This window comes from Monodelphis domestica, chromosome 2, assembly GCF_027887165.1.
Source record: "Monodelphis domestica isolate mMonDom1 chromosome 2, mMonDom1.pri, whole genome shotgun sequence".
NCBI classification, from domain to species: Eukaryota; Metazoa; Chordata; class Mammalia; order Didelphimorphia; family Didelphidae; genus Monodelphis; species Monodelphis domestica.
In genome coordinates this window covers 495332779-495360277 of record NC_077228.1, presented here as the reverse complement: position 1 = coordinate 495360277, position 27499 = coordinate 495332779, and the positions used below count along the sequence as shown (strand labels likewise).

Sequence of the window (27499 nt, the reverse complement as noted above, 5' to 3'; positions counted from 1 at the left end):
GTTGAATCTTGCCATCCACCCTGCTGCTACATCCTTTGAACCAGAGCCCAAGCCCTCAGGGACTTAATCTCTTATCTTTGGAACTACTGCGCTAGGAATGTAATGTGAGCCTGTCACACAGCCCACTATGTCCAAGAGACCACAGTCATTCTTTCCTTCCCAGCCCCAACTTCTTGCTCATAACCCTGCTGCAGAACACAAACTTCCTCCCTGCTCTATGTCCATGTCTTTCCATAAGGCCTCTGTAGTAGACCTGTTCAACATGATCCAGGCTTTGCTCTCATTCTTTTACCACCTCAGGGTTAATAATGTACCAGTCAGGCTGTCCTTTTGTTGTTTCTAATTCTTAATGCATGACTGACCCACTTTTTTTGGGTTATACATAGCCTCGATAATACCTTTTAAATCTCTTCAAGAGTACAAGTCATTATTGGTAACATGCTAAATTCAATACAATCCAATCCAGCAAATATTTATTACATGCTTATTATATACAAGGCACCATGCGAGGTTTTGAGGATTCCGAGACAAAACAAAATAACTCCTGTCTTCAAGGAATTTATATCATACTAAGGAATGAACAAACAAACAAAAAAACATGAATTAAGTGCTTATGATATACCAGGTACTGTGCTAGGTGCTGGAGATAAAAATACAAGACAGTTTTTGCCTTCAAGGAGCTCATATTCTTTTTTTTTTTAACCCTTATCTTCTGTCTTAGAATTGACCCTAAGAATGACTCACAGTAAGGGCTAGGCAATTGGGGTTAAGTGACTTGCCTAGGGTCACACATCTGACACCAGGTTTGAACCCAGAACCTTCCATCTCCAGGCTTGGCACTCTATCCACTGAGCTGCAATGGTATCTAGAGGATGCACACACAAACACACACACACATACGTATATAGCTAGATATAATGGGACTTCATCCATGGCTCCAGGTTGAGTTCCAAAGCCCAGTGACTTAGCTCCTCTGGTGACTGTTCTCTCCAGATCCTCTTTGGAGGGTACAATACCACTGGTAGGAAGATGGCTCTGGGTGAAGCATGGTTGGAGACAGATGGCTAATCAATAGATGCTTCATCGAGGGAAATATAACACAAAAAAAGGCAAATATGAATAGAAATTAGGCAGCTAGGAGATACCATAATATACAGAGTTCTGGACCAAAAGTTAGGAAGATCTGTATTTAAATGCAGCCTCAGATGTTCACCAACTATATGACCCTGGGCAGGTCACTTAACTTTTATTTGCCTTAGTTTCTTCAACTGTAAAATAGGGTTAATAATAAAACCTAGCTCCTGAGGTTGTTATTAGGATCAAATGAGACCATATTTATAAAGAGCTTAGCACAGTGCCAGGCACAGAGTTGTTGCTCATTCTTTCTTTTCTGAAAAGGGCCAGTGACATCAAGGAATGATGCATTGACTTGGAAGGGAATTTAAATTTAAGTGACACAGAGTAGGTGATAAATGTTTGCTTTCTTTCTCTTCAAATTCCCTGCCTAGATAGTGTTGCTATGGAGATGGAATTCTCAATCATCAGTATCCACTCCTTTCCTCTTCCACTCTTAACCCAAGAAATGTGTCTCTTGACTCTCTAAATGGATCCAAACCTCTTTTTTAAATTTCATTTTGTGACATCATTAATCATACCAGACAAGGATTTAACTGCTATCCAATTTTCTTTGTTTATATTCAAACTCAGATAATATTAAAAAAAAATACAAATGGGGCCCGGGAAACCAGATCACAAAGTAAACACCATGAAGAAGCACTAGTCTTTTGGGCTGGGGAAGGGAGGAGGACGACTCCTCTACCTCTTCCTTCAATCTCACCAATGAAGAGTCTTCTATCATCCATCTAGCTAGTGTCACAGAGAAGATGAGCAGAGGAGTTTGGTATTTAAGAATTAGACATGGCTAGATCCCGCCTGTAGCATTTCTGCCTAAATGGTGCAAGATGGACCTTCTAACTAATCTCTTCTAGCTTCTTCTTCCCAAAAGCCTCTAAAGCCATGTTCAAAGAGATGTCACCAAACCAGTAAATTCTAGGAGAGCATCTACTTGAGTCTTCCATTTCCTTAATAATATTATTGGGGCAGAGATACCAGAAACCCAGGCTTGTATATAAATAATAGTTTTAGGAGGAAGAGAAGGAACAACTAAGGAGATGGGTAAGGTTTTTCAAAGGAGTTGGCATGTGAATTGAACTTTGCAGGAAGCTAAGAATTTTAAGAGACCACAACAAAGAAAGAATAGACTTTAGCCTGTGGATTTGGTGGTCAGAGATGGAATTAGGGAAACTGTAAGTAGGTCAGTTTGGCTTCAAAGCAGGGTGTGTGAAGAGCAGTAATGTGACATGCTTGGGAAGGTAGGATTGAAGACATTAAATGTCCAAGATAAGGAGTCTGTATTTTGGCCTTTTGGCAATAGGGAGCCTCAACAGGTTTTTGACCAAGGAAATGGCATCCTTAGATTTGTGAATTAGAAAGATTGGTTTTCTAAGATTGGTAATCTTAGAAAGATTAGAGAGGGGAGAGACTATAAAGTGAGAGCCTAATTAGGAGGATGTTGCAATAGTCTAGGCAAGAAGCGATGAGGGACTAAATGAAGGTGGCTTTGTGAGTTGGACAGGAAATTGTTGTTCGCAGTGGAAGTAGAATTGAGAAGACTGGACAATTAGATGGAAAATGGAGTGTGAAGAGAAAGAGGGAAGTCTTGAGGACAACTGAGGTTGTAAAACTGGATAACCAGTAGGCTAGCAGCTCCCTCAACAGAAATTAAAGTATGAGGAAGGATGGATTAAGGGGAGTAATTAATGAATTCCAATTTGGATATATTGAGTTTAAGATGCCTACAATCCTTGCCCCGGTTGGAGGTTTCCAACCAGCAGCTGATAATGCAGGACAAGAACTCAGGAGAGTCATTACAGCTGAATATATAGAGTTGAGAGTCATCCGCAGAGAGGCAATGATTTAACCCAGCAGATCTAATTAGATTGCCAAGGAGAAGAGTATAAAAACTTCAGGGCAGAAAGTTGAGTTAAGAGATAGGACATCAAGGCTAATATAGCTACCTCCTTACAGAGGGGCTGGACTTACGCAAATTGAGATTTGCTGGGATTTGTTTTGCTTGGCTATGCATATTTGTTACAAGGGTTTTCTTTTTCTTTCTTCTGCAGGGGAAAATACAGGTAAAATGGGAAGGAGAAAAGGTGGAATTTACTTAATTGAAAAAAATAAAATTAGCTTTCCATGAAGAAGGCATGAATGTAGAAGGTTGAATGTACTAAGATTAGAAAGGAAATATTTAACTGGGGGGGGGGGGGGGGAGAGAATCTTTGTAGCAAACTTGCAGCAAGGTCCTGTTTCCAAGATATATGAGGAACTGTTTAAAATTTATAAGAATAAAAGTCGTTTCCCAATTGATATATAGTCAAAGGATATGAAGAAATCCCAGCTATTAATAACCTTGTGAGAAAAGCTCCAAGTCACTAATAATTAGAGAAATGCACATTTAAAAAATAAGGCTTTGTATACATGTCAGACCTGTGGGAAGGGAAAGACTTTAAAACCAAGCAAGACATGGAAAGAGTCACAAAATGTAAAATAAACAATTTTGATTACATCAAATTAAAAAGGTTTTGTACAAACAAAACCAATGTAACCAAAATTAGAAGGGAAGCAACAAATTGGGAAACAATCTTCATAACAAAAACCTCTGACAAAGGTCTAATTACTCAAATTTATAAAGAGCTAAATCAATTGTACAAAAAATCAAGCCATTCTCCAATTGATAAATGGGCAAGGGACATAAACAGGCACTTTTCAGCCAAAGAAATCAAAACTATCAATAAGCACATGAAAAAGTGTTCTAAATCTCTGATAATCAGAGAGATGCAAATCAAAACAACTCCGAGGTATCACCTCACACCTAGCAGATTGGCTAACAAGACAGCAAAGGGAAGTGATGAATGTTGGAGGGGATGTGGCAAAGTGGGGACATTAATTCATTGTTGGTGGAGTTGTGAATTGATCTAACCATTCTGGAGGGCAATTTGGAACTATGCCCAAAGGGCGATAAAAGACTGCCTGCCCTTTGATCCAGCCATAGCACTGCTGGGTTTGTACTGCAAAGAGATAATAAGGAAAAAGACATGTACAAGAATATTCATAGCTGTGCTCTTTGTGGTGGCAAAAAATCGGAAAATGAGGGGATGCCCTTCAATTGGGGAATGGCTGAACAAACTGTGGTATATGTTGGTGATGGAATACTATTGTGCTAAAAGGAATAATAAAGTGGAGGAATTCCATGGAGACTGGAACAACCTCCAGGAAGTGATGCAGAATGAAAGAAGCAGAACCAGGAGAACATTGTACACAGAGACTGATACACTGTGGTACAATCAAACATAATGGACTTCTCCATTAGTATCAATGTGATGTCCCTGAACAATCCACTGGGATCCAGGAGAAAATAAAAACACTACCTTCAAGCAGAGGACAAATGGGGGGGGGGGGGGGAATAAAAACACCGAGGAAAGGCAACATCGGAGGAGAGGATATGATTGAGGAGAGATTCTAAATGAACACCTTAATGAAAATACCAACAAAATGGAAAAGAGTTCGAACTCAGGACACATGTGATACCCAGAGGAATTATAGCAGTTCGACCAGCAGTTGCTACATAAAGTATTTCCTTAGTGGGTTTTAACTTGAGAAGGAGAAAGGAGTCGGAGAAAAATGGATGATAAATCAAGAGACACAGACAAGTTAATTTATATGGGGAGCGGCACTGTGCTCCTGCGATGTTTTCCTGGAAAATTAATAACAGGAAAACATGAGAAATAAGAGAACACTTGGAAGTAAGAATTCCTAGATAGGAATGAAGAAAAGAGAATCAAAGTGATCAAGGGGGAGAATAGGAATCCAAGAGAAGGATCAGCTCTGCTTTATGCAGGTGTGGATTGGGAGGTGTTCAATGAATACATAACAAAGCATAGTTGATTGACATTGGTTGAAATGGTAATGAAGACAACTTCTAGGTGTGGATAAATCTAACCTGCGTTTTGCAAATGAATTTGGCTCCGAGCCAAATGTTAATGAGTTTTCCTTGGACAAAGGCAGCATGGCCAAGTCAAGCTTACACTGCCCATCCAGAGGTCTGACCATGGGTTTGGCAATACAATATCAATACATCAATCATATTTCTTAGGTGCGAATATGCCTGGAATGCTACAGGAATCACGCATCACCATTGGGAGGGGTGGGGGGGGAAGAAAAAGAAAATTATCTTTGTTTCTAATTAATAATGTTTGAAAATGACCAAATAAAATAATATTTTACATTAAAAAAAATAAGACTCTACCTTATGCTTTTCAGAATAGCAAAGTTGACCAAAAGAAAGGGAAAAAGACAAATGTTGGAGTAGCTATGGAAAAAATAGGCACATTAATGCACTTTTAGTAGAGCTGTGAGTTGATCTAGATATTCTGGAAGCAATTTGAAATTATGGCCCAAAGTTTCTAAACTGTGCATACATAGTCTTTAACATAGCAACATTGCTGAGTAGGCTTATACTTCAGAGAGATCAAAGAAAGAGGAAAAGGACCTTTGTATACAAAAATATTTATAGCAACCCCTTTTGTAGTGGCAAAGAACTGGAAACTAAGGCAGTGCCCATCAACCAGAGAAAGACTGAACAATTTTTTTTGTATGAATGTGTTGAGACATCACTGCATCATAAGAAATGATGAAAGTGGAAGATTTGTAAAAAATGATATTTTGTCGTTTGTCTCATTTTCTAAGAGGACCAATGTCATCACAGGTGATTTTTTCCCTTTTAAGCATTATTTTATTTGGTCATTTTCAAACATTATTCCTTGGAAACAAAGATCATTTTCTTTTCCTCCCCCCCCTCGCCCCCATCACCCCTCCCATAGCCTACCTGCGATTCCACTGGGTATCAGGAGTCCTTTATTCGAACCCATTTCCCTGTTGTTGGTATTTGCATTAGAATGTTCATTTAGAGTCTCTCCTCAGTCATAACCTTTCCACCCCTGTAGTCAAGCAGTTGCTTTTCCTCGGTGTTTTTACTCCCACAGTTTGTCCTCTGCTTGTGGATAGTATTTTTTAGATCCCTGCAGATTGTTCAGGGACACTGCATTGTCCCTAATGGAGAAGTCCATTACGTTCTCTTGTACCACAGTGTGTCAGTCTCTGTGTACAATGTTTTCCTGGTTCTGCTCCTCTCGCTCTGCATCACTTCCTGGAGGTTGTTCCAGTCTCCATGGGATTCCTCCACTTTATTATTCCTTTTTAGCACAATAGTACTCCATCACAGGTGATGTTTCGACTAGCTCATGAATTGGATTTAAGTGAGACAGAGCTGCACAAAGTCATTAGCCTCACTCTCTCTTCCAGAGTCATTGAAGTCCAATGGCAGGACAAACATCAGGACAACTGGTGATGCCCAGGGTGCAGTGGATAACCTTGGCAACTTTGAAAGCTCCTTAGCACTATACAGAGTGCTTGCTTCAGCTGTTGGAACAAATTGTTCTCATCTTCCAATTCCATGGAGGGGACTCACCACAAGCTTGGGATAGACATACTCCTATCTCAACCTATAGTAAAGTGGGCAGAGCTAAGGGAAAATAATTTATACAATAACAATATGATAATGCAGATAGTGGAGAAGAAAAAATAAATGCTTTTGAATTGAAAAAGCAAAATCCAAACCAAAGCAAAACAATTCCCTTCATAACCTGAACCTACTCTACCTTTCTGGTCTTCTTATACTTACTTTCCCTCATTGTATTACAGTTCTCACAAGTCACTTCATCTCTCGACTGAATTTTTCTTTTCTTTCTTTCTTTCTTTCTTTCTTTCTTTCTTTCTTTCTTTCTTTCTTTCTTTCTTTCTTTCTTTCTTTCTTTCTTTCTTTCTTTCTTTCTTTCTTTCTTTCTTTCTTTCTTTCTTTCTTTCTTTCTTTCTTCTTTCTTTCTTTCTTTTTCTTTTTTTTCTCTCTTTCCTTTCTTTCTTTCTCTCTTTCCTTTCTTTCCTTTCTTTCCTTTCTTCCCTTGCCTTGTTTTAGGATCAATACTGTATTGGTTCCAAGGCGCAGAAGAGTGGTAAGGGTGAAGTATTTGGGGTTAAGTGACTTGCCCAGGATCACACAGCTAGAAAGTGTCTGAGGCTAGATTTGAACCTGGCTCTCTATCTGCTGAGTCACCTAGCTTTCCCAAGAAGCCTTTCTTGCTCACTCTTGATGTTAGTGCCTTTCCTCAGAGATTTTCTCCAATTTATCCTCAATATATCTTGTTTGTATATAGTTTTTTTGCATGTTGTCTCCATTAAGACTATGAGCTCCTTGAGAATAGAGACTCTTTTTGCTTTGCTTTTTATTAGTATAATTTCTGCCACATAGTAGGTAATTAAAAAATGCTTGTGGCTGGGCTTTAAGAGTGCTTTATTAGGTGCTGCTGGGAATGTCTCATCTAAACTTTGTATTTCTTCTACCACCTAACATAATGCTTTATAATACACATGGATTCAGAAGTGTACTGGTAAATGTTTAGTAATGGTCCTTTTAAATAAGTGTACTTGCAATACATTTTAAAGTTCGATATTCATTATTAACCCTTTATCACTTTCTTAAGTCCAGATAATTAACAAAACAATAAATCAAGTCCTGATTTCTGCATTTACCAATTTCCCAAGTGCAAATGCTCACACTGAAAATTTAACAGTGGGTTCCTTCAAGCTAGTTTGAGATGGCTTTGTTGGGTCATAACTGAACTTTAGCAAAATATGTTGAAAAAAGAATACCAATGAGGAAGGGATCACTTTTGTTGTGGGTGATCAGGGAAAGAGGTAAGAAAATGATACTTGAAAAGAGACAGAATTCTGATAGGTTCAAAGGAATTGTAGCAAAGTAGATAATTGACAGATTTTATGAGTTGCTTGTGTTAAAAGTATAATCAAGTTATATTTTCAGAAGAGTGAAAACACCAGTCTGTTCAGAACAAAGGATTTATCATATAGGAGAATTATGGGACATATAGAATTGGAAATGTAGGTTGAGATCAGATTAGAGATGGCTTTTGAATGCTAGGATAAAGGATTTAGACTTTATATACTGTAGGTGATTGGGAATCATTAAAGGTTTATAAAGAATAGAGTAGCACGATGAAAATAGCCATTTTGGGGGAAATACATAGGATGAAATGGAAGGGAGAGGGACTAGACTCAAGGAGAGCAGTAAAATTGTTATTGTAATATTATATATTACAGTACAATAATATTGTAACATCATGTAAAGGTATTAGGTCCAATTTTGGGCAGTGCTTGTAAGCAAAGGAAAGGAAGTAACTTTGGTTTATTACCATAAAAAGCACAACAGTTCTTGGGCATTGACAGCTGACTATCCTTTGAACTCCCTCTGATTATTCTAGCTCCCACTTTCCTTTATAAGATCTATCCTTTCTATGTCAGATCTTTGAGATCAATAGGATCCCTAGTTTTATTCTCCATTAGATACAAAGCCTTAATTGTCTGACCTTTCTCTGGGTGCTTTGGAAGCATGGAATGTTGCTATACTTCCTGTAGGAGCCCTTGGTGTTTTTCATATGAGTCACCAATAACAGGCTCTTGGAGTGGGGCAGTGATTTTTGCTACATGGCAAAAAGAAAGTATGTGGCCTTATGGGCCCTGGTAGAGTTTCTTTTGATTTCTCCACATTCTTTCCTTTCCATTCTGTCTGGAAGAAAAACTATTTAGCTGCCATGTTCTGAACAGCAGGTGTCTGGACATAAGAGCCTGGGGGATGTATGCATGTATGCAAACCACTAAAATAGATTTTTCTACTCTGGTCCGAAAGGGAAACTGAGGCTCAGGAATGAGAAGGGATTCATCCAGTGCATTAGGATCTAAACTGGGACTAGAATCCAGGTGGCCTGGCTTGCAGCCCGTTTGATCACACAGCTTAGGTGAACCAACAACAAACAATCCATTGAGCAACTACACAACGAGTGATCATGGCAAGAAATAGTCAGGAAGCAACAGCAATCTACATCATTCCCTGACCTCCAAATTGCCAAGGAACCCTCTGATAGCATGATTAAGCATGAAGACAATGGGATTGACCAGCAGCTTAACCTAGTATTAAATCTGGGCCTTTTTCAAATAAGGTTTCTATAGCATCTCTTTTTGGGATCACATCCTCAATTTGTAGGTCTCTAGAAGGTGATCTGTCTTCTACTACTATCAGGAGTCTAGGGGGAATCCTGAGGATTGAAGTTTAAGATACTATGCCCCTACCTGTGTACTTTCTGTTAATTATCAGCTTGAGTTAATTGGCTTTTAGAAAGGGTATTTAACTAAGCAGGTATAAATAACAAGGGCATTTGCTATAGAAACCTCCTCCAGACCAGGAGTACATGTTCTCCTTGCATTTACAAGACCACAGGGGAGAAATGTGTTCAAACAGAGGGTACTCATAACTTCTAGTTACTGAAATTATTCTTTTCCTTTTCTTGTTATTGTTGAATTGTTTCGAATTTTGTCCAACTCTTTGTAACTCCATTTGGGGTTTTCTTGACAAAGATACTGGAGGAATTTACCATTTCCTTCTCCAGTTCATTTTGATGAAAGTCACAAAGCTAGTAAGTGTCTGAGGCCAGATTTGAATTCAGGAATATGAGTCTTCCTCACTGAGGAGTTTCCTTCTTTCCTTCTTTCCTTCTTTCCTTCTTTCCTTCCTTCCTTCCTTCCTTCCTTCCTTCCTTCCTTCCTTCCTTCCTTCCTTCCTTCCTTCCTTCCTTCCTTCCTTCCTTCCTTTCTTTTTCTTTGTCCCTCCATCTTTCTTTCTTTCTCACTCCCCCTCTCTTTCTCTCCCTCTTTTTCATTCTTTCTCCCTCCCTCCATCTTTCTCTTTCTCTCTTTCTTTCCTTATCTCCTTCTTTCTTTCTTTCTTTCTTTCTTTCTTTCTTTCTTTCTTTCTTTCTTTCTTTCTTTCTTTCTTTCTTTCTTTCTTTCTTTCTTTCTTTCTTTCTTTCTTTCTTTCTTTCTTTCTTCTTTCTTCTTTTTCCTCTTTTTCTTTCTTTCTTTTCTCCCTTTTTCTCTCTCCCTCTTTTTCTTTCTCTCTTTCTTTCTCACTCCCTCTATCTTTCTTTCTCTTTCCCTCCCTCTCTCTCTCTTTCTTTCTTTCTTTCTTTCTTTCTTTCTTTCTTTCTTTCTTTCTTTCTTTCTTTCTTTCTTTCTTTCTTTCTTTCTTTCTTTCTTTCTTTCTTTCTTTCTTTCTTTCTTTCTTTCTTTCTTTCTTTCTTTCTTTCTTTCTTTCTTTCTTTCTTTCTTCTTTCCTTCCTTCCTTCCGGGTCTTTATGTAATTTCCCTTAGTTGTTCCTTTTTTGGGTAGCTTCTGAGCAATCTTAAAGTTGCCTTTTCTTATCATGTCCTCAGTGTGTCTCTCAGCTCTGAATGCAGATACAGCACTACCATGAGCCACTGCTACCTTGGAGTCATTGCAAATAACACAACTCTAGCCTTTTGACTTTTTGGAGGTTCAAAGTATACTTGACCAATGGGTAGGGGAAGTGGGAGAAAAAAAGAAAAAAAAGAAAATACCCCTTCCTCCCCTCCCCTTTCAGATTTCTCTCAGGTGTCCTTTACTGCTAGATTCAGCCACAACTTAACTTACCTGATACTGAAATGTGCAATTCCATACTAGCTTGCTGTGTTAGGAGGTATGTGATTTTTTTTTAGCCAATTGCAAATTACTTTCTATATATGCCATCTTTTATTCAATGATCACAACATTCTATTCCTTTCAAATCAATTAGAGACTTGTTTGTACTTAATTTTTATACTTTCTACACTTATACAGAGAACAAGATGTTTCAAGCTACAAGGGTAGAGAGGTTGTTTCTGAGGCTGGCCTGGAGATTGATATTCTAGACCTGAGTTCTAGGGGCTGATACTATATAATTGAGAATTAGGACAGTGAAGCACCCAAGTATTATGTTTTGGGGGGCTAATCTTTAAAGGCTGGAGAGGAATGGGAGACAGTATTACATCATTGTAAAAGCCCTGATTTTGGTTTTGGAAAACCTGCTGGATCTGTCAGTCCCTACTTGCAAAATCTTGGGGAAAGTCACATAATTTCTCTAGTTCCCTAATCTATAAAATAAAAGGTTTGTGCTAGATGACTGTCAAGATCCTTCCAGCTTTAAATCAATGTTCCTCTCCTATCCTGTCTAACCTCAGGATTTAGTATTCAATGCTCCCTAAATAGATCATTATATGATATCTGATAGCATGCCAGAGAAGTTCCCCACACAAAGTTATAAATCCAAATGAGATTTACTGAAGGATACAGGTACATCCTACCAATTCTTAGGTGAAAGAAGAGAGCTAAAAACCCAATTACAATGGTCTTCTTGGTTTCTTTTATAGGGGAGATATATGCTCATGGGGCTCTGTAAAATATGCCCCATGCCAACCATGGGCAGCCACACAAGTACCAATGTCCATGCATAGATAAATAAATAATCAATAAAGGGGCTGATAGGTGGTTCAATGGATAGAAAGTCAGGCCCAGAGACAGGAGGTCCTGGGTTCAAATATGACCTCAAATACTTCCTATGGGCAAACCACGTCACTTGCACTACCTAGCCTTTACTATTCTTCTGACTTAGATCCAATACATAGTATTGATTCTGAGACAGAAAGTAAGGGTTTTTAAAAAATCAATCAACAAACACTTATTAAGCACCTATTATATGTCAGGTACTGTGCTAAGCACCAGAGGTCATAGAACAGCACCAGCACTTGTGCTACCTCAGATTTTAGGCATTTTTTTTTAAGTCTGCTTTTTGGAATTTTCTGTTTCCCTGTCTTGCTTTGTAGTTCCTACCATTTTAACTAGTAAGAAGGTAATGCATTATTTGTTACCTTCTGTTTTCAAACCTATACTCTAGATCTTTGGGATGTATGGGGTGCTCAGGGAGGGGTAGTATCTCTGGTGTGGAGGGCTTGTCGTGCCCTCCTAGGGCAGCTCTACAGCCTCTGACCCCCACCTGACACCCAGCTCTCACTTGTGGCTCCCAGTAGCTGCTAGCATGTGGCAGCGGCCACACCCTGGGCAACGGCTTCGACAGGCCGGCTAAACCTTGTGAGGGTAGCCATCCGGTCGTCGACCCCTGGTGAACCAGGGCTTTGCTCACCCAGCAAGTGAAGACTGCTTCGGCTGAACAGACGGAAGAAACCAATAAAAAGGTTCAACGGCTGAGAGGGCGACACAGCAAAACACTGTGGAGTGCTCAGGGCGTGTTGGAGCACAAATGACAACACGGCCATCCAATGCAACTGAGGAAGTCTCCAGACATAACAATTTTTCGTGCCACTGGAGCCAGGCTTCCAACACGGAGAGACTGGGACTGTCTCTGTGTATCGGCTTTTCCACTTAAATCTCTTTCACGCACAAGTATCTTTGTGCACACTGCACAAAGACAATAGTCATTCTCCATCACCGAGAGACTACCACTACCACTACCACTACTCTAGATCTTTATGGAGAACAGATGAAGAAGGGAATAGAGGAGGTTGTATGGGCAAACTTAGATTAATTTGATCACTGGATCGTGGGGTGAATTGCTTTCCCGTTCTGGGAGATTAATTATCTCTATAATCTGTACTTCTTTAGAGTGTTAAACCTTGGAAGAAGAGTGTCTCATAGTTCAGAAATGTAAGGAGTCCATTCAATCAGACACCCCCCACCCCAATCTGCTTATGACTCAAGTAAATGTCTTAACTCTATTGAGCCAGAGTCTCCAAGCCTCAAAGCTTGGTGTAATAAAGATTAGAGGGGTGGAGAACAAGCATTTATTAAACACCAACTAAATGCTTTACAAATATTTTACATTTCAATTAATTAATCAATAATTTAAATTCACGGTTAATTAATTAATAATTATAGCTTAATTATTTAATCCTTATACAACCCTGAGAATTTGGGACTTTTTCACAGGGAAGGAAAGGAGTGCAAACGACGTAATAAACAAGCTTCGGTCCACTCAGGGATTTCTTTCCTCCAGTATTTCTTTCACTGAAGTGCCCCAAATTGCTAAGACACGGAAGGAAACTAGAGCAAAACTCCTTTGCTTCAACAAACTAACAAAGCTTGTACCCCGGGGGACCTGAGAGTTAACCAGTCCAAGTCCGCCTTAGTCAGGCGGCGCCCCCCCCCCCCCCCTTCCCCCGAGGTAAGACTGGTTTAAGGTTTCCTAAACTGAGCTGGCTCACCACAGTTTGTCTCTTTATTCATTTATGGCTCCGTGTAAAGCTAGAACCACAGTAAATGCTTATTGACTAACTGTTGCCTGAAGCAGATGAGTTTCACGTAGTTTGACTGGAGACTTGCATTCTGCCTTACTTGAACATAATTGAGGCAATAAACACTAAATGAGCGTGAAAAACTTAAGCCTGGAAGTTAGAATCCTAGGACGGCGTTTGGAATTCCCTTTGGCATGACACTTCGCATCACCAAGTATTCCTGAAATGCCCATTTGTGAGCTGCGCTGTACGAAGTACTAGTCCAAGGTGCCCACCCTGCCGGAGCTAACTCTGAAACCAGGTGGATCTATTCATTAGATGCATTAAGTAATGAAAGGGCCAGGGAGTCTTGGGTCTACTATGGGGAAAAAGAAAAGGTTAGGTCGGGACGGGGAGATCAAGACAATTTAAGAGGGGATCTACACCTTCTCCCTCTTTTCCCGAGCCCTTTCTTGCTCCCTTCCTGACCCCCTCCTCGAGTTCCAACTCGGGGCCGCTCTGCCGAGACCAATGGGCAAAGAGGGATAGCCGGGCCTGGCGCTGGCACTCCAAAGAAGTGAAAAAGGAAAGGGGTCAAGCGCGGGTTAACTGCGAGGCTGGACAGAGGCGGTGGCGGCGGTGATCGGGGATAAGGGGCGGGGCTTAGGAAAGGGGCAGGACCGAGCCGGAGGCGGCCTCGGCCTCGGCCGCGGCGGCCTCAGCGGCTTTAGGTGTCACTATCAACCCACTCCGGCCGGAAACAGGCGCCAGTTTCCGGCCGGACGGTTGAGGAGTGGCCGCTCCAGGGCCAGCCGCTGGAGTCGAAGTGGGTACCGGGCACAGAGAAAGCGGGGAGTTGTTTGTAGTAGCAAGTCCGGACTATCCCGTGCGGAGCTGCAGCCTCTGGGGCCGGGTCGGAGGTCGGGGGGCGTCTCTGGCCGCCGCGGGTTGAGGGGAGGCTGCGGGGCCCCGTACTCCGCCTAGGCGGCCTAGGGTAGCGGAGCCCTAGTCCCCGGGACGCTGCGCGCGGCTTCCCCTCTCCTCCCTCCGCTGTCGACCCCCGCCCACCCCTCCTCCCTCCCCTGTGTAGGTGTGTGTGGGTTGGCTTTCAGGGATCCCCCGACCTTCGCCTAGGGGGCTGGAGCTTCTCGGCCTCTAAATTGGTGGAGCTGCCCCGTCCAGCGCCCCCCAGCCGCGCCGCTTCGGGCCCGGGCGCTCTTGGCAACGAGCAGCCCGCTCCGGTACACAAACCGGGGTCCGGAGCCCGGAGCGGCGCTGGGAGCGGGGCCTTCCGCCCGCCTTCTCTGCCTTGGGCCGAGGGAAAAGTTACCCGAGAGGCTGGAAACTTGAGAAGCGAAGGGGTGAGTGAGTGGCGGCGCCTGAGCAGCGCCTCTTCCCCGCTGACCACGTCCACGAGGCGGCCCCCGCAGCTTGTTTACTACTGGCCCACGGTATTTTTAGCACGATTTCATCCGGGCTCTGGTCTGAAAATCTGACTGGTTGTTTAAATTGGAGGAGATTTGCCGGGGGGCTCCTCCCGGGAGGTTTTCTACAACTCTTCCTGGAGTTTTTGTTTCATCCGATGCCCGACCCCCAACGGGAACTTTAGAGCCCTGCAGGAGGTCCCTGGCATCAAAGTGGAGCAGGAAGAAGCTGCTCAACTTTATTTTTGCTTTTTTTTTTGGGGGGGGGGGTGAACACCTTGTGTAAAATTACTGACCTTGAGCCAGTCAATTATTGAGAGTGGTGGTAGACTCCTTTTAAATTGTATTCCGGAGATTTCTGAGAAGCAAGTAGACTTTTCCACAGTTGGGAGAGTAGTAGAAATGTTCAAGCAGTTCTTAAGTCACCACCTTCATCGGTGGTGGGGTACAATGGGTACGGACAATCCAGAATGTTAATTCCCAATTTGTTTATTTTTAGTTCTGGATTTTTAAAAGGTTTTCCTATCCGACATTTAACTTGGTTTTAATGAGAAAATTCATTTTTATTATTGACAAAGACTCATCCACCAATGGAGTTGGGAGAGCAGCCGGCTAGAATGTCTAGAGGGAGCATGCTGGTAGTTTAAATATGTCCCTGGGCATAAGCCACAAGTTAATAACACCAACAAATTATTGAGTTAACTGTCCTGTTTATCCTCCTTGTTTCTTAAGTAGTTGATAATTGAACTTAAGCAGTTAGCTCACCCTCCTTCTGTTTTTTCTAATAACACCAACAAACTATTGAGTTAACTTTACAATTTATTCTTGTTTCTCAGGTAGTTGATAATTGAACTTCAGCAGCAAACTCACCCACTTTCTCTGTTTTTCCCCCCATTATGGAATAAAGGACAGCAATAATAATGCCACAATATAATTAATAATAGTAATAATAGCAATGAAATGTAGCTTGTTAAATGAAATGTGGACAGTTCTAGAGCATGTCTGTGGTTTTTCATCTTACATCTTGGCCACCTCCATATTTAACAATTGATGGGTATTAATCTATATTAATAATAGCTCAAGGAAAACCATTCGAAAAGGGAATGATATAAAAACATTCCTATTTACCATTTTGCACTCTCACTGCCCTTATTCCTTTTTAATAGCACGAATGATCAAGAGTTGACCACCCTGACTAACTTGGCACTTTGTTCTGGAGTGAGGAAGAAGAGTTGGGGTGGGATCAGACTATACTAGAGCTGAGTCTGTTACTTACATTTCTGCCTAATTGAGCTTGTAAAGTCTCCTATAAGAAAATGTAAAATTTCTGGTTACAGATACTATTGCTTTTCCTACTATACCATGTTGCCTCCTGGTCTTCTCTAGTCTCTGAAAGTTAGCCCTTCCAACCCAGAATATTTGGACACTAATCTATCTCAGACCCTAGAATTCAAATCCACAATGAAATTAAAACTTTAGAAAGAAACTTCCCTATCCTTTTTAGAAAGATACTTTATGCTTTTCTCATTATGATTTAGGGTAATTAGTTGGATTTAGTTGGATTTTGGAGATGTGATCTGTTAGTGTCATAGGTGTTATTTGGGTGAAGTGAAAATAAGGATGCCTAGACAACCTAAAAATGATTTTGAAACTCCATTCTTTTCTCTCCTGTTCCACAAATAATGTTTTGAGAAAAATAATATGGGGAGTGCACAACATAGTGGAGTAGAGATTAGTAGTACTCAGATGCTTCATTTTTCTGTGTATTTGTTAGAGTCAGCTCAGTTATTACTGACAGGCTCCATGTTCTATTTATAATTGTGGCAGGACAAAATCCTCTGCTTGAAATACTTGTAGTTTGAATAAGCCCCAAAAGGACAGGGAAAGAATTAGGATAAGGCTAGGCATATTTCTTACTAACCTGATTCTGAGATAATATTGTTGGTAAATTCTACAGAATCCAAACAAAACAGAAAGGTATACCTGCCCTTATGGGGCTTTTGGTTTATTTGAAGAGGCAGACTTTGTCTTAATGCTTATAAAATAGCACATGAACTGGTATACTTTAAGATACTGCAAAGTGCTGAGAGAACTCATAAGGCTTAATGAGAAAAGGATAGCTTCTTGGATAAGATACATTTTTGCTTCGGTTTTGAAAGACAAAACTTGTTAGAGAAAAAAGGGAAGGGCACTGTAAGTAGAGGAAATGACATGTATAAATGAGTGAGAATGAGTAAGGTACATGGGAGGAATGGGGGAACAAGTGAGATTGGTTAAAATGGATGGTCTGATGGTATTCATAAGAGGTGGTACTGAGTTGTTAGCAGTCGGGGGTTTGGAAGCCAGACTGACTTTGGATTTTTATATTGGATAATAGTCTTTGTAGACCTTTGAGCAGAAGAATGATTTACTATAGATAATCTAGTGGATAGGGTGTCAGGCCTGGAGATAGGAGGTCCTGGATTCAAATTGACTTCAGACATATCCTAGCTATGTAATCCCGGGCAAATCACGTAAATCCCAGTTGCCCAGCCCTTACCACTCTTCTGCTTTGGAATTTATACTTAAGATTGATTCTAAGACAGAAGGTAAGAGTTAAAAAAAAAAGTTCTGGTTCATAGAAAGAGGGAGGCAGATACATTAGGTCCCATCTCTTCCTCTCCTGAACTAGTTTAGCTGCAGGGAATCCTGGCTAGGGCTTCAGGTTTCTCTTTAGAAGCAGTTGTTTGAAGTAGCCTAATTGTATAGATCCTTCTATACCTATTTCAGAGTGGTTTAACATATGGGAGATCTTAAAGTTTATAACTAAAAGTTCCCCACATTCTTGTGGCAAGCAAAAAAGAGGCCCATCATCTTTGTATAATCAGTATTCAGTCTTCCATGTTAAGATTGTAGGGGACCAGTAGAACTGGCAGTCCAGAACTGAATAGTTCAAAAAGCAATTGGAAATGTATTAGAATTAAAAACCCTAACTGGTTCATCTTTTATTTATGTTACTATTAAATTTTTAATTACCTGAGCGAATAACCATCTAATATTATACCCTTTTTTTCTCTGCCAAATATGTTGAGTCTTCCAAAACCCAGGCTAAAATTTATCTTATCCAGAAAGCTATCTTTTTTTTACCGCTCCTCACAGTAAGTCCTTCCAGCATGGCAACATCCTGAGTAGCCTAGTAGAATTAGCCTGGAATTTCCAGATTTGCTTTTTAATGGTATAAAATAAATCATCAAACTTGTGGATAATTGAAACTTAATTATCCTAAGAATGTTGGTGAGGTACTCTTTGTGACCTCATTTGGGATCTTGGCAAAGATGCTGGAGTGGTTTCCTTCTTCAGCTCATTTGACAGATGAGGAAACTGAGGCAAACAGGATCAAATGACTCACCCAGGGTCACACAGCTAGTATGTATATGAGTCCAGATTTCTCTTCCTGACTTAGTACTCTGTTCTCTGTGCCACTTAGCTGACCCACATATTTTGTGCCAAATTCATTTTAGGTTCCATACTAGCCTCTCAGCCTTTTAGGCCCTTGGGTTATTCATATATGTGATCAGAGTGAGTGATTTAGCCACAAGTGTCTAGAGGTCCTCTGAATTGCATTAATCAGATGAGAATTGAACTGGTTCTCCACCCCTCCCCCAAAGACTAGTATCTAAAAGAGGGATTAGAGATAACCAGATTCAATCAAAACTTATCAAGTCCTTTCCTTTTGGAATAAAATTATTTCAAAATTTTTTAAAATTCAATTTTTAGAAGGGAAAAATTAGTTCCTTCAAATTAATAAAATACTGTGACCCTTCTTTTACATAAAAAAGTTGGCCTGGACATACCTGACCTCATAATTGTTACCAAAGCTATGCACTTGTGATGTCATTAGTAAAAGATTATGATATAGCTCTTGGATGAGAAGATGGTCATCTCCCTTGGACTCTGGAAATCAGAGACTGAAAAGACTGGGTTCTATTCTTTCCACCTACTCAGGATCATTTTTAACTGTGTGTGTTCTAGGGTTCTGTATCAGCCCTTTTGTTTTTTTTTATCAGAAATAGTCTGCTTTCGATTATCTGCTAATAGAGGGGAACAAATCAATCAACAAATATTTATTAAGTACCTAATTACTATACACTGATTGTGTGATGTGGATAGGAGTACAAGTATAAGATACTTGTATAAGATAAAGTCCCTAATTTCAAGGATCTTATCTAGTTTGGGAGACAAGACAAATATACATGAAACTAATAATGGGAGAATATTCAATTGAGTGCTAATTTTTTTGCCATAGACTCTAAATATTGAAGGAATTTAGGGTAAGGATAGGTCAGGTGAGGCTTCTTGGAGAAAGTGGAATTTGAACTAGACCTTGAAATAAATAGAATTTGGATTCCACAAAGGGTGAACATTTTTGGTAAGATGAATAATTTAAAGAATTTATGAGATGTAACAGACCACAAGAGAAGATGTGGAAGCAGAAATTTGCATTGCAGTTAAGAAATTGGCATCTCCTTAGGGTTTCATTTGGATATCATAGGGAAGTAACTTTATCTAGATGTGTTGGTTGGGTCAGTATTATTGGGGGGGAAGGAGAGAGAGAGAGAGAGATGAAAACCAGGAGGTTAAGATTGAAAAAAAAAATTGGTAGCAGTGATAGAGAAGAATGAAGTGGTTAGGGGGATCTGGTTTAGAAGGAAAATGAAATCAGTTTTGGATGTGTTGAGTTCAAGATAAAAAGTATGACAGTTAGGTGAAAATGTCAGTAGTTAGAAATATAAACCTAGAGAGAATAATCAGATTGATAAGTATTGATTTGTGAGAGTCATATTGAAGTGTTGGTTGAAGCCATGAAAATGGATGAGTTTTACCTAGACAGAGAAGAGCAGGCAATGCTGATAAAGTCACATACTGAAATATCTAGAAATTATGTTGATTTTGATGTGCATTTTGTGATTTTAAAAAAGTTATTTTTATAGAAAATTTTCTTCTTAATATTTGGCTCAGGCTGACAACCAACTAAGATTTGTTAAAATGGCATTTGTGTGCCAGGAATTGTGCTAGTCATAGGATACAAAATAATGAAGTATGTTTATACTTCTTTATGCATATACTAAGTTGTCCTCATGGTCTGGGGCAATGTTAGGAAAATCAGATATCAAAGTTTGGCAACAATTGAACAGTTAATTGTTAGAGCTGGAAACCTTTTCTATTGTGGCTTCACTTTAAAAACTAATAGTCCATGACCCCTTTTACTCAAATCCTGGGGTTTTCCTGGCCCTAATCACCTCTCTAGAAAATCTATACAGTTATAATAGATTCTTGATTGGTCTTCTGCTCCCAGTTTTTCCTCTCTCCAAAACAATAGACCTTAGGCACAAATCCTACTGATTTTGTGTCTCCACTTGGTAGCCATCAATGTCTTCCTGTTGCCTCAGGGACAAAATATATACCCCTTGGCCTGTTATTTAAGGTCCTTTAAAATTTGACTCCAATTTACCTTTCTGTATTCTGTAATATTTCTTTTCAATGCATTATACTTTAGCCTTTAAGGCAGGGGCTGGTTTGTTTTTATATCCCTAAATTCTTCACAAAATAATTGAATGTTCTCCCTTGCACTCTTTTTTGTCACTTTAAATCAGTCTCCCTATTATTATTATTTTTTTATGAACACAACCTTAAAAATACTTTGGTTTGAAAATAATCTTCCCATCTCCTTTGGTTTAACCAATAGAGAGGGAGTAAGGAGTTCTTCCTATCCTGATTTAAAATTCAGTTCAGCAAATGTTTGATTGCCTTATGTGTGCAGTAATAACTCCTTTGTACAGTATTTTCAGATTTACAAAGCACATACGTAATTATAATCCTGGGAGGTAGGTTGTGTAAGAATTGCTCTTACAGGGAGATTGTTGCTATGAGAGGTTAAGTGATTTGTTGGCAGTCACATGGCTAAAAAAGGGACTGACTTGGGAATCAAACTTTTGTCTGTTGATGTTTCTTGCCTCTAAGTCTAATGCTCTTGTACCTTTCTGCCTCTTTTGTGCTGTCCTGGGTGTTATACAGATGAATCGGGCAATGAATCTGTTCTGAAAGTGCCTATTCTCTAATAGAAAAGATGTGTACAGATGACTAAAACTGCTGAATGTGAATATGGTACTATACACATACTTTGGAAGTAGAGTAGGGGGGGAATCCGGGATGGCTTCAAGGGAGGAGGTGGCATTCAAGCTGGACTTTGAATGTTGGTTAAGATATCAATAAATGTAGGGTAGGGTGCTGTTGGAAGAAAAAGTGTTTGCTGAAAGTATGCCTGATGCAGTTGAGAGGACTGTGGTAAACAAAGGCCCAGAGGCAGGAAGTGCAAAGCATCTTTGAGGAACAGCTCATTATGTGTTTACTGGAGCAGAAGGTACTTAAAAATGGAAAGGTGAGGGGAAAAGCTAGAAAACTGGGTTGGGTCTAGAGCCTTTAAGGGTTGTGGGTGGTGATATCTGCCTAAGAAATTTAGTCTTTATTATGTAGGGAGTGGGTGAGGTACAGAACATTTTTGAGAAGGGAAATAAAAATGAATGGTATTGCTGACAGTTGTGTATAGGTAGATCAGTTAGGAGATAGCTGTGTTAGTCCAGGACTTAAAACTTCATTACTTTATGAAGCACCTGCAAATGTGCAGTGCTTGTTCTTAGAAGTAAATACCATGTTTGGATAAGAACTCCCTGAGACACAAATAAAGGTAACTATAATAGAATGTTTATAACAGGGCAAAAGGGGTATGCAGAACCAAGTACAGTGTGAAGTCAGAAAGGGAAGGAGACCTTGGGAAGTTAGGAATAATCACTGGCATCATATTGCTTAAGGTTTGTAAAGTGCTTTCCATTCATGCCCATGAAGATATCTCCATGGCTTCAATTCCCATCTCTCTGCAAATGACTCCCAGATTTTTATCTCCAGCTCTGACTTATTTACCTGAGCTCTGGACTCAGGTCTAATCACTTAGTAGATGTTTTTACCTTTATTTCTCTCCAGCACCCCAAACTTAATATATCCAAAATCAAGTTGATTACATTTCTCTCCAATTTTGCCTTTTTTTTTTAACTTTATTTTTGACAGTGGTGCCTCCCTCCCATTCATCTGGTCTCCCACATTAGAAATCTTGGAGTGACTGTTGACTCTTTTCCCTTGTTTTTCTTATGTATCCAATTAGTTACCAAGTTCTGTTAGGTTCACTTTCTTGATATTGCTCCCACCTCCTCTGTTCCTATTTTCTCTACCTAGTAGAGAGCTTCATTAGTATCTATGTCTACTGCTGTAGTCTCCTTCCAGGAATTCTGAGTGTCAACCCATTGTTCATACTGCTGCCAGATGAATCTATGTAGGCATTTCTTCTGTTCAATGATCTTCACTCTCTTTGTAGAAGAGCATCAGTCTTAGTAGCATATTCCTGTGCTCTGATTTCTTTAATGTTTCTTCTAGACTATCAAAATTCTCCTTGGAGAAGGGCTTTATTTTGGAAACTATCCATTTTGATAGAGTTGCCAATTCCTAATTCTTTCTTAAGTGGGCAAGGGTACATTTTGTTTTTGAGAGAGAGAGAGAGAGAGAGAGAGAGAGAGAGAGAGAGAGAGAGAGAGAGAGAGAGAGAGAGAGAGAGTGTGTGTGTGTGTGTGTGTGTGTGTATAAAGGGGATGGTTATAGGCGGTGGAGAATAGTTACCCAGAATGAGTCATTCTCATTTATAGATAGTTACAGAATCCTTGGCTTTGTTTAGAGTACCCCAGGTATATGTAGGAATGATGGTTCTCATTTTTGTTGAGATAACTGAGTTGAGGTAGAAAATAGGATTCCTAGATTTTCATTTTGGTTAATCTCTTTTGTATAGATCTGAGTACTAGATATTAGGCTAGTACTGGGGAAGGAGGAAGTGAAAGACTAGTAAAGAGAGATACTGTGTCTCTAGTCTTCAGGAGATGCATACCAACTTGAAAAAGAATACACATAAAGCGGTGTCAGTTAGTGCAAATAGTAGACCTAATCCAGGAAAACTTCCTGGAGAAGGTGAGGCCAAGCATTTCCTAGGGGGATGAAAGACTGAAGCTAAGGTTATTAGGGATTTAGCTGGGAAAGCTGATGACATCACCCCATGGGGGAGGGGAGGGGAGGGAGAGGGAAAGAGAAGGGAGGAAAAAGGGAATAGGTAAAGGCTTTTGGGACACTTAAATCTGATTTTAAAATAAGAGTCACTCTCTTAACTTTTGCTCTATATGGCCCTAACACTTTCATTGGAGAGGAGTTATTTGTGCTGAGAAAGTCAAAAATTAGCATTAAAAAAATTGCTGAGAATCAGGAGTCAGAATCATGATCTTCTAGAAGGTGGTTGAGTACATATTTCTGCTTGTATACAGCTATGCTTTTTTCTTTAGAGAACAATCTAGATTGTCACTCAATAAAGATATTGTGAAGATTTAAATTCTGATGCATTGTATCTCTAATGTTGCTATCTTATTGTAAGGAACCTTTTGGCAGCATGTGTGCTGAAGTCATCCTAGAGAAAATAAAAATAAGTATAGATGACTTAATTATTGGAAGGAACAGAGGGGAGCAATATAAAGAACTTTAAAATAAACAACCTCAATTTCATTTACACTTTTGGTTTGGATGTATCATTATTTAAAAGAATAATGGCAAATTTATTTTCCTAATTGTTGGTCAAAACTATTAAAATTAGGATACATTTATTAACAATGTACAGACATGGGGGCAGCTGGGTGGCTCAGGGGATTGAGAGCCAGGCCTAGTGATGGGAGGTCCTAGGTTCAAATTTGACCTCAGACACTTCCCAGCTGTGTGACCCTGGGCAAGTCACTTGACCCCCATTGCCTAAAAAAAAAAACAATGTACAGACATAATTTTGGGTGTAATGTGTGGGACTGGTTGGTATTCCATAAAATACTGGGTTGGCAGGCAAGACTGCAATTGAACATTTATTATAATACAAAATAGTTAAGAATTGACTAATGATTTTTTCAGAGTTTCTAGTTGGCATGATTATTCCCTCGTGCCAACTTCTACTCTTCTGTCTGCTTTTGATAGGTTGAGGTGCTACAAATCATGGAGAATCTTGCTTAATGTTTACTGTGTTTTCTGGGGTGGGAGTTGGGGGGGGGGGAGGGAGTGTGGGTTAGACAGGAAAAAGAGCCTAACAGTCTTAACTCCTTGTCCCTGACTAGATAGAGACTTTGGCTAGACTCCAAAGCTGATTTGAAACCTAAAGAGAAATCAGTAGAAATGAGGGAATAGGGATCAGAGACTGAAAGGACCATGGCAGAATAGAGATTTGGAGGGGGAAAGGAATAGAAGAATATTTCTAGGGTGGCATTGAGGGATCAAAGGCCTGGATGTGTTGTAGAGTTGGGTCATACTTGGAGATAGATTTAGGTATGAAAATGAAAGAGGTTCATGAAGCCTAGTTAATTCCCTCTTTCCAAACTTGGCTTGCAAATTTGACAAGTTTTCCAGGACACTATTAACTTCACACTGTGTACTTTGATTTTGTAGTCCCTTTTTATAATTATACCACCTCCACTTGCAAAATCCATCAGACAGAATCCTGGCAAATTATAGTTTTTAATTGATCTGATTGGTATTATAAAAGAATTCTTGCTTTGAAAAGATGAGGTTCTTTGGGGAAGTGCTGCTCCTGGCTTGGCAATTTTTAGTGATAATTAGCTACTGACAAACTAAATGCTTAAGGCTAAATTGTTAGCATCCTTTGCCAATTTGAGGGATTTGTGATCTGATCTTGCCATTTACAATTCTTCTAAGCCTTTTCATTCTGTGTAACTTTTCTCCCATTCTTTCTGCAAAGGATCTATTAAATTCATCCAATCCTTTGAGCTTTTATTAATTGCTTAATGTATGCAAGGTATAGTGAAATAGGCATTAAGACTGAAGAAACAAATTGAGGAATAATTCCTTCCTTTAAGGAGTGTAAAGTCTACAGTGCAGCCAGGTACCAAGTATTTATGAAGCACCAGCTATGTGCCAAACCTGTGATGAGCACTGATGATACAAGTACAAAGAATGAAACAATCCCTCCTCACAACATGGAAACAGATAAGTATATATAGGATCATTTTTGGAAGAGAGATTCCATATGTGAGAAGGTTATTCAATTCAGCCATGGGGGACAGCTATACAAAAGCTTGATGGGATGTTTGAGGAATAGCAAGTCAGCTTGTTTGACTGGGACACAGTATCTATGTGCTGTGAAATAAACCAAAAGGGGTAGACTAGATCCTGATGGAATGCCAGAGGGGACAGCTAGGTGATTCAGTGGATAGTGAGCCAGGCCTGCAGTTGGGAGGACATGAGTTCAAATTTGGCCTCATATACTTCCTAGCTGTGTGACTCTGGGCAAGTTCCTTAATTCCAGGTGCTAGTACTGCTCTTCTGCCTTGGGACTGATACAATTCCAAGATAGGAGGTAGGGTTAAAAAAAAAAGCCAAATGGAGGGGTTTATATTGTATCCCAAAGGAAATGGAAGTCACTTGAGGCTTTTGAGCAGGGGAGTAACGGTCACACTTGTGCTTTAGGAGGATTATTTTGGCAGTTTGTGTAGAGGATAGTTTGGAGATTTGGAGAGGGACCCTGTAAATGGAAAGTTCTGTTAGAATATTGCAATAGTTCAGGTAAGAAGTGAGAGGGGCCTTAATTTGGGTGATGACTAGGGCCAGATAGGAAGAGATATGAGTCAGAGGTAGATCTGGATGAGGGCCTTCCTTTAGATTTCTTGACATTTTTTGGAGAGGCAGCTACCTCCTGCTCTAATTGTGGCCCTGTATCACTCTAATGACGACTTTTACATTGTTCTCACATACATCTTTTATGTTAATTATTCTTATTTATCCCTTCTATGGGCCTCTCCATTGCACTTTGGGTGATTTAAAACTCTTTGTACACATAGCATAGAAGATAGCTTTGGAAAGATGACCCCTTTTTTATGGAGAACCTTGTGGGGCTCAGAACACTTAAAAGCATTGTGCAGTTTCTTTAAGAGAAGTCAGTCTGCTCTACTCCTATTCAATTCCAGACTCACTTTAGTCTCTTACATACACAGTATCTATGTCCAATTGGCACTCAAGTTTGGAGTTGATGGGTGCATAGGGTTTAGCTTTTTGAAGTCTAATCTAACCTAATAACCATATTTTAAGTGCCAGCTATGTTGGGGATACTCGGGCAAAAAGCTACTGCTCCTCAAGGAGCTTACATTCCTTTTTGGGAGGGAAGATAGTATAAAAAAGATAAATATATACATGATTATTTGAGGAGGGAAAGAGTACTATGAATACCTTTTCACCAGACTACTTTGGCACAGGGAGGCCTTTCATTTATGGTAATACAAAAATATCCTTGAAATGATTTTATGTTGTAAAGAAAGAGAATGTTTCATTTCTTAGGGAGATATTTTCTTACTGTATAGAGCCTTGCTAAATCTAAATATTTCATACTAAGCATATGCTATGTACATAGCCTTTTAAGTGACAATCTAGGACAGGACTTAACTTTTTGTTGTATAATGAAACCTATAGAGCACTGGGCCTGGAGCCAGAAAGATGGGAGTTCAAGTTTGACCTCAGACAGTTATTTGCTAGCTGTGTGATCTTGGGAAAATCATTTAACTTGCCTTTGCCTTCATTTTCCTGAACTCTAAAGTAGGAATAATAATAACACCAATCTCCCAGGTTATAATGATCAGATAAAATAATATTTGTAAAGTACTTAGCACTGTGCCTTAATACTTAAGATTCTTAATGTTTTTAGAGATTTTTTTTTCTTTCCTTCCTTTGGCGATCTGGTGAAGTTTACATACCCCATCCTTAGAATAAGGCTTTTAAATATATAAAATAAGATGCAAAGAATTACTGAGGAAATAAATATATTATAATTATAGTTACCAAAATATAAAAAAAAAAAGACCTCATAGATCCCAGGTCTGAGTTATTTCTCTGGAAAGATAAAGGAAATACTACCATTAAACAAATATATAAAATAAATAGATGACATAGTCCCTTTGGCATATAGAGTCCACTGAGCTACACAGAAACCAAAAATAAAGTATATAAAAACAAAGAGAAAAATATTTTCTTTGTATATGTAAACACACGAATATAGATTATACATAGAAACAGGCAAATGCTACAATTAGAATTTTAGAGATAAAAAGGAAACAGAGACTATGGTTCAATACTTGTAGTTATTATTTTTTTAAAACCTTTACCTTCTGTCTTAGAATCAGTACTTTGTATTGGTTCTAAGGCAAAAGAGTGGAAAGGGCTAGGCAGTGGGGGTTAAGTGACTTGTCCAGATTCACAGCTAGGAAGAGACTGAGTCATATTTGAACTCAGGACCTCCCATTTCTAGTCCTGACTCTCTATTTATTGAGCCACCTAGCTGTCCCATTTAGTTTTTTACAAATCAAGAAACTGATACCACCCCTCCCCCCATTTGCCCATTGTCATTGATATTTTTAAAAAATAACATTTTTATGTTTTCTATTGATAAGCATATATTTTCTGTCTTCCCCTCATTTGAAAAAATACAATAAAAAGAATAGCAAAATCCTTGCAAAAAACATGCACAGTTAAGCAAAACAAATTTCAGCATTTGCTGTGTCCAAAAATAGATGTTTATTCTGAATCCTTAGTCTATTAACTCTCTGTCAGGTGGTAGGTATTATTCTTTATCACTGGTCTTCTTGGATAGTGGTTAGTCATTG

At 39.5% G+C, this 27499-nt stretch overlaps 1 protein-coding gene across 4 annotated transcripts in view; it reads left to right on the top strand.

The window, feature by feature from the left end:
- The first annotated feature begins 13996 nt into the window (after positions 1-13996).
- Positions 13997-27499, top strand: part of OTUD7B (OTU deubiquitinase 7B) — a 92457-nt gene continuing 78954 nt past the window's right edge. For 2 of the 4 annotated variants that reach the window (XM_007485362.3, XM_007485361.3), the window contains exon 1: positions 13997-14134. The gene's annotated coding sequence lies outside the window, so the exon portion shown is untranslated. Of the gene's footprint in view, positions 14670-27499 lie in introns of all 4 variants that reach the window. The other 2 variants (XM_056819324.1, XM_001365499.4) reach the window with 2 other exon arrangements.